Source organism: Puma concolor, chromosome A1, assembly GCF_028749965.1.
Source record: "Puma concolor isolate L17-30 chromosome A1, mPumCon1.1.hap2, whole genome shotgun sequence".
In the NCBI taxonomy this organism is placed as follows: domain Eukaryota; kingdom Metazoa; phylum Chordata; class Mammalia; order Carnivora; family Felidae; genus Puma; species Puma concolor.
This window is the reverse complement of record NC_141667.1, coordinates 114,259,454-114,271,253: the sequence shown is the minus strand read 5'-3', so window position 1 is coordinate 114,271,253 and position 11,800 is coordinate 114,259,454. Positions and strand designations below refer to the sequence as shown.

Here is an 11,800-nt window from a genome sequence, read left to right as displayed (position 1 = left end):
CATCTGGTACAAAGTAGGAATCATTTAATATTGACTGTTATTAATGTTATTAGAGCTGGAATTTGTTGAATATGGTGGTACTTCTTGTTTTTGGGTTGGTTGGGGACCAGGGGAGGGGCACATTCCAGTTTTTTGGGACCAGGCCAATGGTTTTGAGGTCCTTATCATTCTCAGGAATTGACTTACAAGCAAAGTCACCTGACACTCTTGCCCATCACTTTCAGTCACAAGGTGCAGATATTTTGAAGTGACAGGCAATCCACCAAGAATGTCATTTGCTCATAGTAGGGTTCATGATGTAACAAAGGCTACCTGTTCTTCTGTAGGAAATCTACTTCCTTCCTAGTCATTTTGCACCTGCCGGACAGGTAAGTGTTGGGATCCATTATCTATAGGTGCCTCAGGTTTCTGAAAAGACAGTGTGGTATTCCTCTAAATAATCATTCCAAATGCAGTTACCATAAATTTGTTGAGTTGGATTTAGCCCAATTTAGCTCGGTATCAAGAAAAGGAGATCATTTTTGGCAGCTGCAGACAGAGTACAAAATATTAGGACACACAAGACTAATTTCAATTCCATTGCATGGAATCTGCAAATTATCATTTGCCTTTGAAATGAGTTACTGGCTGAGCCCTGGAAATGGCTGCCAGACACATGCAAAATGACCCAATTCAAAGGGAATATTTTTGCACTGAAAGATTGAGGACATAAGTGTTTGCTTTAGTGAGTGTAATTGTCTTAAACGAAGCAATGACAGGGAAGGAAAGCAGCCATTTTGCAGCATTTACAATCCACAACACAAGGGAAATTATGCTATCTAATGGGCCCTTTTAAACATAGGAAAAACAGGAGAACACACCTTTCCAACTATAAATTGCCTTAGCTGATGTACGCTTCAATTAATACATCTAGAGGAACACCTTCGAATAATGAGGTTTTCTCAAAGAATCAACTGCTTGTTTTCGCACCAAATGTAAGTCAGAGTGCTGAATGAAGATGTCATTTGCCTGTTGACTGCACTCCCGCCTTCTCCCAAGTACTCACCGACTGTATGCCTTCAACTTCTAAAGCCAAGGAGTTCCACAGTTAACTGTGAAATGTCCTGTCTTTCTACATCCCAATGAAGCTTTAGGGTGTGTGTGTAGGTGGTTTGATTTGTGTTAAAGTAGCATCATGCAGGATAGCTTCTTTTAGTATGGTTACTATCTTTTTGATAGGGAGACTACAGCAGGGCAGAAAAGGGAAAACTCAAATTTGTGTCTTTATGTGTTTGTGTATGTATATTGTTTGTGTATCCTATGTTAGGCACTCCCACAGACTGTCACAGTGAAGGCATCTTATACAGTTAAACTGTCTCCCAGTACTTACCTTAGAATGCTATTTTTTTTTTTTTATAACTAAGTCCTTATTCTAAAGCAAACAACTACACATTTCTTCTCTGTTATGGCTCTTCTCTCTCCTTCACCGGTCTGTCTGCTTCTCTTCTGTCATCCACCAGCACTCTAGATTCCTTCTTCTAATTTCTCCCTTCTGTTGTCAGTGTTTTTTAAATAGGGATGGTTAAAAAATATTGGTAATCTAAATTTACAGAGCTTTCCAAAGTCTTAGTGATAAATCATACTTATTGAGACCCACATCATGCCCGATATTTCTCTAAGAATAATCCTTATGCTGAAGGTGTTTACAGACTGGAGAGAAAATGGAACATATTTGAATCACAAAATCTGAGAATTGAAAGAACCTGAGAAGCTATGTGATCAGACTTCATACTCCATGGAGGTAATCTCTCTACAACATAGTAATAAACTGTGACTCAGCCCAGGTTCCTGGGCTTGCTAGGCTGGGGAAATGACTGCCATTGATCTAAGTAATGTATATTTCTCCTGAATAATGAGATAAAATTGGATTTCTCACACTTTTTCCTGTTGGCCCTACTTGTGCCAAATTGATTTTTCTTCCATATATAGAGCTCTTCAAATATTGAAAGTTTTCTAATAATATCAGGGGTATGTCCTAGATGATTTCTTCTCACTCTATACACTTTTCCCTAAGCAATCTTGTCTGTGTGTGGTTTTATAATTCTCAGTATCATGATGACTCCCAAATGTTTACCTCCAGCTCACTTCTCTCTTGAGCATCAGGTGTGAGCGTTCATTTACTTGCACTTTGTATCTCACGTGTCCCTCAGATTCTATTGCCTTCATCATCTCCAAACCCATCTTCCTTCTCCTGGGTCCAAACCCATCTTCCTTCTCCTGGGTCCCCTGTCTTAGTAACACCCTCACCTACCTTGGTACTCAAACCTCAGAGTCATCTTTGACTTCTTATTCCCTGTCTCAGGATAGAAAGAGAGAGCCACTAAGAATTTTTTAACTTAAATGACAGAATAAAATGGATTTTTTTCAATAAAAATTTGTATGTAGTAGTATTTCAAATAGATTAGGGGTTGATGGAATTAACATAAGGAAAGCAGAACAATAAAGCAGGTTTTCCAGGCGGTAATACAGAGGTGAATGGGTGAGTGTTTGAGAAAGAGATTTGAAAATAATAGCAGAAAGAGACTGATAACACTTTATATATTAAAAAAAAAAAAGTCAGACCTTTCATATATGTATATAATACAGTGATTTCAATTAAATCTGACTGGGTCAAAAATGGTAGAAAATCATCTACTTGATATCATTAGTCACTTGTGTTTTCTTCTGTAAGGAACTGTCATCATTAGTCAAAAACTTAGAAATTTCCTTTCTATACTGTGCTGCTAATTCCCCCAGGAATGGGAGATGTAAAAAAGTGGGAGTAGTATTTTTGTTCTCATTTTCTGAGGATCCTTCCTAGGTTATTTCCTTCAGGGAGTGAGTGGGGAGAGTCCCAGGCTCGTTTATGGGATAGAAGCTTCGGTGATACTAATATTTCACTTTGAAGATAATTTCATATGCAAATAATTCTCATGGGTAGGAAATCCTATCACGTATTTAAACTATAGCTTTCATGAGACTAAATAATTATTATGGACAAATAGTGCTGCTTAACTTTAGGTGGGGTAATAATGATGATCCCTAATAGATGCATTATATTTAGGTAAAGGAGTTCTCAAAGCATTATACGAGCAAACTAAGAGCTGAGAATATTTTACAAGCCAAGAATAACAGAGTGGAGTTTGGTTGTTAACTGGTGTTGACAAGACAGGTACAGACTGGATATTTTAATTGTTGCTTGGGCCTGCATTAGAAGTAGGATTAATTTCCAAGGAACTAAAATGTAGCTGAGATGAGTTGGTAAAGACATTTTCCCTTCCTTAAGGAGCTGGGATTTGGATTGTTTTAACATTACATGTCCCATTCCTTACACCCTGCAAGAACACTGTAGAATGAAAATCATGTAGCATCAGAGAAATCAAAGAGGTCAAACCTAATGGGCACTTCAGGATGCTACCTCATACTTTTAAAATAGGTTATTTTAGGGGCTCCTGGGTGGCTCAGTTGGTTAAGGGTCCGACTTTGGCTCAGGTCATGATCTGATGTGATGAACCCATGGTGTGTGGGTTCTAGCCCACATCAGGCTCTATGCTGACCGCTTGGACTCTGGATCCTGCTTCAGATTCTGTGTCTTCCTATCTCTCGGCCTCTCCCCTGCTCATGCTCTGTCTCTTGTAAAAATAAAAACACATAAAAATGTTTTAAATAAAGTAAGTTATTTTAGTGTCGAACTCTAACATAACAAGAAAGGATCCAGAACTCAGTAATCTAATGTTTTATTAAGAATATCCTGTGAACCTATCATAGGGCCAAGTGCTGTGTGAAATGTGACATTTGAGTGGTGCCACAAAAAACTTTCATGTGAATTATTTTGTTTGAACTTCATGAATGTCTTACAAAGTAAAGCAAATATTAGAAAATCCCAATCACAAATGAGTAAAAGTTCAAAGAGCCCTATAACTTGCCCAAAATTCCAATATCAGTAAGTCGTGGTATAAGGACTTCCACATGGATATTCTGTGCTTTTCCCTGTAGAACCTACTCTCTCTCAGGACAGGCTAAGATTAACTCTTAAGAAAAGAAGTTCAGGGGCCCTTGGGTGGCTCAGTCATTTAAGCATCTGACTCTTGATTTTGGCTCAGGTCATGATCTCATAGTTCATGGGATCGAGACCTGCCCCTCCCCTCTTGCACTCTATCTCTTTCTCTGTCCCTCAAAAATAAACTTAAAAAAAAAATCCAGAAATTTATATGTTAATTAGGCACAGAAAGTAGAGGAATAAGAAAAAAAGAACAAGGCCAAATATTATTAGGAAAGGAATGATTTTAATGCAGTGGTTCTGGTTTGGTTCCAAAACCTACGTTATTTCCTCTACAGCACTCTAATCAAATGTAGGGTCATAACATTCAGCCCTATTCACCTTAGTCATATCACTCATCATGTTCACCCATATCTGGTGTGTGCATGGTATTCTCCCCTGACAGATTCTGAGATTGGTATGGAAGTGGTGGCTAAGTGACTTGTCTCAGGTCACACAGTTGAACATGACAGTTCAGGGACTTGAAGTAAAGCTGATAGAATACAAAACCCATAATCTTAACCGCTATGCTGTGCTTTTTTATGCAAATCAGGAAGCAAGTAAGTATGATTTGTTAATAAATGTTACAGAAAATAAAAGGTTGTGACTCTTCTTTCGCTGATTGTTGCTTAAAACTAAATGACTCTTACTGGATTCTCTTTAATAATAGTTGAGTAAATAAATTCATCCATCTTCAATACTTAATGAGTAAATTAACTCATACACAGATAGATGAAATACATTTTGCATTCACCCTGTTGTATAGGTTATGCCCACTACTTGCCTTAAAAAGTTTATAAAGAGCATGTCTTCAAAAGGTGATATTCATTATTCATCTCAAGAAGTAATTGAGACTGAGCCAGTTTAGGAAGAAGGAAACAAAACAAAACTCCAGAATAGGATAAAATAAATGAAAACTAAGAAATTAGAGATACATTTATTCAGCAGCCTATTTTAAAAACCTCATGTAGAGATTTAACCAAATGTGAGTTTTGTTTTGTTTTCATTTTTGTTGTTGTTTTCATATAATTAAGTGGTCCAGAAATAGGCAGCCCTAGGCTTTTACAGTGGTGTGAAATGTCATTAGTGGTAGGAAAGTCATTCACATGGGATTTTTGTCCTCATTTTGTGCTCCCAGGCATCATGTACACATTCTAGGCAGGAAGAAAGGGGAAAAACAAAGGGCAAAAAGGAGGGAGACCAAATGTATCTGTCCTTTTCAAAACACTCAAATATCCGTAGAAGATTTCTACTGCTGATACGTTGGTCGGAACTGTGTATTCTTGGCACCTGTACTTACAAAGGGATTTAGAAAATTTAGTTGATTATGTGGCTTCAGGGAAGAAAATTAGAAGTTATCATTGAGGAAGATAGTGAGAATGGATATAATGGAAGCAAGCAGCATTATCTCCCATGGAAAGACATTAACAAAGTTGTCATTATTCATAGACAATAGGTTTATGTGATAAAAATCCAAAAGAATCTATAGAGAAACTGTAATAACTAAAAATTCTAGATTAAAAAAAGATACTACATATGTATACACACACACATATATACATATATGTACATATACACACATATGTATTACATATATAAATATACACATACATATATACATACATACATTTAAATTTTTTTGTACCAGTGACAATTTTAAAATATTTTTAAAAAATATCTACAGTAGCAACAAAATTTATTTTATACCAAGGAATAAATAGGTCTAAGAAAAGATGCAGAGCTTATGGAGAAACATGTAAAAAATTTAAAAACATAATTACCTAAATAAATGGAGACTTATATCATGTTTATAAAGTTTCAATATTGACAGTAATTCACTCCAAAATAATCTGTGGACTCAAAACAATGAGATGGTTTTGTAGAGCTGTGTTTTATACTATTTTCCACCAAAACTGATGATAAAATTCACAATAAATTATATGATGTTTTTCATTTTACAAATGTTACTGATCTTAATGCATTCAAATCTATCATTCTTTTCACTTATGGTTTGTGATTTCTATATTTTTAAATATATTGTTCACCACCCTGAGGCCATGAAGATAGCATCTACATATCTTTTCAGAAGAATTTGTTTTTTTGAGTCTGCACTGTGATTCATGGAAGTTGGCAAGCAATTTCTAGATGATAAGATGAAAGTCCACAGAACGCATAGATGTAACCTAACTACTAAATACCCCCTTGAGACTTTATGAGTAGAATAAAATGCAGATGTTTATAGTGAGGTTCATCTTCTCATTCAGGCTGCCAGCATCAGTCTGTGTTAGAAACGAGGAGAACACTGATATATGTTTGGGTGGTTGGAAGGAAACAGACTCAAAAAGATGTGCTTTGTGAGTTCTATGCCCCTCCAACTCTCCTTTGGAACTCTGTCTTTGCCCTAACGTATTTCTGACTTTACCAGTTCCCATTTTTAATTTTTAACAAATACTCATTTTTCCTTGGTCTCCCCAAACAGAGCTTTTCTTATACTCCCTTAATATTTCTCTAAGCCTCAAATTTTAGTCTTCTTCTTAAATAATTGTTCCTTTCCTGAACATCTGAGAGATATAGATCTCCTTCAATTCTTGCCATCTTGACTTCTTGTGACAGTTACAGAAACAACAGCTATAGACAGTAACCAAAAATTATTCAGAGGTTTCCAAGCTCCCCTTTGGGAAACACTGAGGGGCAGGAACTGGCTCCCAGCAACTTTGATGAGAAAGGTTTTCTTCTTTTTTCCTGTCATATCCCCTAGCACCTATTCACTCAGAGTGCTTCCTCCACCTCAGGCATTTCACTGTGCAGCTTTCTGCCCCCACCTCTGGTCAAATGCTATAGTCCTGCTCTCCATTCCATTTGTCAGGCCTCTTCGCTTCACCTGATATGCAGTCTGCCTTGGTGAGTGGCCCTAGGTCAAATGGGCTTCTTTGTCGCTCCTCCTCCTTGAATGTTTGCATTTTAGGAAGAATTTTCATCAGTCATAATACAAATAACCTCAATGTGGATTGTGAAGATAGACTGTCTTCTTCAGAGGACTTTTGGAGAGGCTAAAGTGAGATCAGGTTATGTGATGAGTTTGTGGACAATAATAAAGCACCAGGTGGATCCAAGGAGTGATAGTCTTTTATTTCTGCCACTGGCAGGCAAATGAGAGGGGTGTTTACTCAGACTTCTTTCATGGCCCTGAAGGCACATCAGTTAGGTGCTGTCTCCTTGAAGCACAGGAAGCTGGGAACCCAAGGTGCTGCTTGAGTTCCAAAAAAAGGGCAGTGGTCAGAAAAGTAAAACCAAGAAGGAAGACAGAACACAAGATACATGTTTAGAGGCCTGATACAGAAATCTGGGTAGGATGTTCGAGATAATCAGCATGGTTTTATACTATGGATTTAAAAGAGGTCACCCAGGCAGCACGTTTAGGGAGAGTGGTGAACAGCCTCAGGCTGGAACCTTGGGAAATAATCCTAGGTGAGGATCAGGCCAGGGAAGAGTAGGCTGCAGAGGAGGTGGGAGAGAAGCAGCAGTGATGTCACCCGTCATTTACTGGCACTTTCTCTATGCCAGAATATACCATACTTAATCTTTTCACATGCATTTTTAACCCTATCATCACAACACTGCTCTGAGATAGAGGTTTTTATTATCTCCAGAACATAGGCAAAATATAGAGCAAAGGAAGTAATGCGTCTCATCCATGGAGGTGAGCACAGCCCTTTCAGAATTCCACTGCAGAGTAAGCTGTTGGCTCCACCTGTGTATGACTCCCTGTATCCTTGCCCATTACCATGTGACTTTGTAGGCCTTCCCGCAGAAGCAGAGTGTACCTCCCTACCCTTCAACTTTGGGCTGAGCTCTTTGAATTTTATGGTCAAAGGTATGTGGGCAAAAGTGAAAGTGTACCTGTTCCAGCCTAGGACTTAAGAGACATGCCATGCTTCTACTTGCTCTCTTGTGTTTCTGGCATCACCCCCAGCCTGCAAACTTCCTCAGCTTGTATCCTGGAATGATTGTGCAGGGAGTTTACCTGAATTGTGTCTGCAGCCAGCTGGACCAGCAGCTTGAGGTGTGTTCACCTAGCAAACCTAGTCTGGATCAGCAGACCCCCTACTGATTCTCAGACACATGACTAAATCCTATGAGATCAGCAGAGCCATCCCAGCTGATGAATGAGAAACAAATGCTTACTATAACCCAGCAAGGGTGATGGTTGTTCGTTACCCAGCATTATTGTGGGAAAAGCTAACTGATACGGAAATGGGACCAGGCAGTATGATTCTAGAATCCTATGCTCTTTTCTGACCTAAAAGATGGCAGGGGTATCAGAGGAGTGGAGTTTTAAGAAAGAAAGAGTAGCCGTCCTGGCGAAATGCTCCAAGATTAAATAAGATGGTTATAAAATGTATCATTTCAGAGTATTTTCTCTGCAAATAGGTTTGACTGCAGTGTGGTACCTCAGCCAAGCCATAGACCAGCAGCAGGCACAGAAGTTTCACACAAAAACAGTCAGGTGACAGATAAGCAGATGTCTTCAGAAAGTAAACTCCATTTAGACAACTGGCACATGGGATACTGTGGCTGCAAGTATCACTGTCATGGCCAAAGACCATGCCTTTGGCTCGGCCATAGATTACAGCTCTGATGCTTAAACACCTGGCCAAGAAGCCTCAGGGGAGGCAGCTAAATAGCACCAAATGTAGAAATCAGGCAAGAATTAATATGCTGTACATTAATGCTGTTGCCCAAAAAATCCACCTTTGTTAGAGGACCATCCCTGTTCATCACCTTAGAGAGCAAGGCATAATCAGGTCATTTAGGTCTTATTATTCTATTATTTTGTATTAGTCCATCATGTTATTAGAAATAGTAATATAAGGATAGTTTTGAATTTACTGTAATTTAAAAAAAGTTACTAAGTTTGTAATTAAGATATTGCCAAAATAGATACTTTCCTTTTTATCTAGAGGGAATGTATGCATATTTGATCTTAGCCAAAGGCTGTGAGGCCGGATCATAGTGGAAAAACAAACAGAAAATGTCAGGACACTTGGGCTGGAGTGTTGGCCAGGTTACCAAAGAACACTGTGGCTTGACCTTAGTCACTAGATTACAGATCTCTCATAAAAGAGAATAAGATAGCCATAATAGTTGCTTCAAACTTGTGTTACTTATGCAACAGCTTCTCAACTTTGAAATTACCTAAAATTAGTAAATACAGCATTGAATTCTTTGGTTAATGAAACTTGCTAAAATGTTTTACTGGATGAATATATGAATTCTTTAAAGATCATGATATAAGAATATTTACAATCCCTGACAAGATTATACTACAAGGAAGCTTCCAACTAAAAAGGGCCAAAGAAAATTTTTAAAAATGAAGACTTTCATCAGAATTTGAATTAAGGAACTGTGATAACCCCTTACCACAAAATTTGAGGAATCTTGGTTTGATATATTGGATTTACAACAGTATTAAAGACTGATTCACAAATCTTCTTCCCAAGGGAATGAAGCACCATTGCAGAGAGTAAGTAAAGGAAGCCCTGGAAATGGAAGCCCTAGAAGAATATTCCAGAAAGCCTTATGTCGGAGGACTTGGCTGAGTCCTGGAACACTCTGAAAAATCAGGTGTGGCTATTAAGAGGAGCCTCTGGTCACCTCTGGTTGAAGAACAGGCTGAATCTCGAGCAGGGCTTTGAGAGAAAGTGGCAGCTCTACCCAGCAGACCCCTTCAGAGTAGTATGGAGTTTTCAAAATCCAGCTTCCCGGCTTTAGGAACTGACTCCACCATGAGACAGCACTTTCAGAAATGAAGAGGAATCTCCTAACCTAAAGGGGGAAAAGCTAGAGGGAATGCTGTCATATTGAAAGATGAGGTTCATTTTACTCAGAGCTGCTGCAGGTAAAGAGCAACCAGAAACAGTTTTTGCTGGAGAGAGAGCAAGGCCATTGCTTCCCTGTGCCTGAACTTCCTGTCACTACGGCCAGTTAACCTTGACCTGGGAGGAACACTTTTAAAGCTACAGGCATCCCTGGTATGAAATAGAATGCACCCCTTTGGCTAGATGTCTACAGCTTCTTGAAGGAAATGCACAAAGACATAGCCACACTTTGTATCTGGAGTAGAGATTAGGCCAAATTGAGAGAGGTAGAAAGCTGGTCCATGGTGCAGTGGTACCAACAAAGAAAGAAAACCATACAGAGAAAAATTGCCCTCCTGAGACTCTACACTCCATCCCCACTGACTGTCTCTTCTGGCTACTGACACCCAAGTTTTGAAATAGTTACATGATTTGTTTCCCCTTAATTGTCATTCAGGATTGCAGATTAACTTCTAAAAGGGATATATAGAAGTTAAGGAAAAAAAAAAAAAAAAGAAGAAACCCAAGGAGAATTGGCACAGATTCTTTTGGTGTACCTACCTAATAGCCCAGACAGGCTGGTCCTCATTTAAGAATGGGTAACCAGAATAATTAATAAACACCACCATTGTGATTTGAAGAGCTTCTACAACTTGCAAGGACATGAATATGGCCTGGAAGGACCAGGTAAAGAGTATATGTCTAAAGATTTACTCCAGGAAACAGAAGTAATTGTTTGCATAGAAAATGCTTTGATTTTTTCCAAAAATATTAAAGAAAATATGGTACTGTGAAAAGAAAAAATGATAAAAAAAAAGTGGGGGGGGGCTTGAAATAAGGAGATGGCTGATAGAGCTAAGGTAAAGTTTAAAAAAATTTTTTTTAACATTTATTCATTTTTTGAGAGAGAGTGAGAAGGGGAGGGTCAGAGAGAGAGGGAGACACAGAATCCGAAGCAGGCTCCAGGCTCTGAACTGACAGCACAGAGCTCAATGTGGGGCTCGAACTCATGGACCGTGAGGTCATGACCTGAGCCAAAGTCACACGCTCAACTGACTGAGCTACCCAAGCCCCCGACCAAAGGTAAAGTTTTAAAGAGTAAAGCCACTGCAGAATTAAAATAGTGTCAAAAACCACAGTCTATTTGCATAAAATTGAGTTGTTAATAAATACTGTGTGGAAAACCATCACGTTATAGAGGAAAGAACATAAAGAAATGAGAGTATCAGAGAGAATATGATAGAGATAGAGAACAGACAAAATACAAGATTAAAATAATATTTCTAAAAAAGATATTAGAATAAATGGCATGCAAATAATTCTTAAAACTATAGTAGAATCCCACCTCCCAATCTGAAGAAAGAATTGTGTTGAAAGGACAGTCCATTATGTCAAAGGGAAAATTAAATTGAGATATCTCATAAAGAACATCAGATACATCTGATGCCCCAAATAATGCAAACAATAGATGCATATTTAGAGTTTTGAGAAGAAAAGATTAAAATCTGAAAATCTTATATCCAGTCAAGCTGCACTTCATTTATGTAGCAGCAGAAGGACTTTTCTCTACTCGCAAAGACTCTAAAAGATACTTCCAAAATGCAGCCTAAAAGATGAATAAAATTGAAAACTCTCACATGACATAGTTGATGAAGAACTAGTGGTGAGCAAAGAAACTATGCACTTTACCTTAAAAAATATAGTTACAGAGGCACCTGGGTGACTCAGTCATTTAGGCATCTGACTCTTGATTTTGGCTCAAGTCATGATCTCATGGTTTGTGAGATTGAGCCACACAAGGGGCTCTGCGCTGACAGCACGGAGCCTACTTGGATTCTCTCTCCCCCTCTCTCAGCGCCCCCTCCTGTTAATTCTCCCTTGCTCT

General features: G+C 38.4%; 1 long non-coding RNA gene across 1 annotated transcript; it reads left to right on the top strand.

Annotated features, from left to right (window-relative positions):
• Positions 1-1,681: 1,681 nt before the first annotated feature.
• On the top strand, positions 1,682-10,437 carry LOC147584377 (uncharacterized). The gene is made up of 2 exons (XR_015255399.1): positions 1,682-1,780; positions 9,341-10,437. It is a non-coding gene; the product is annotated as an uncharacterized LOC147584377 (long non-coding RNA).
• Positions 10,438-11,800: the final 1,363 nt, after the last annotated feature.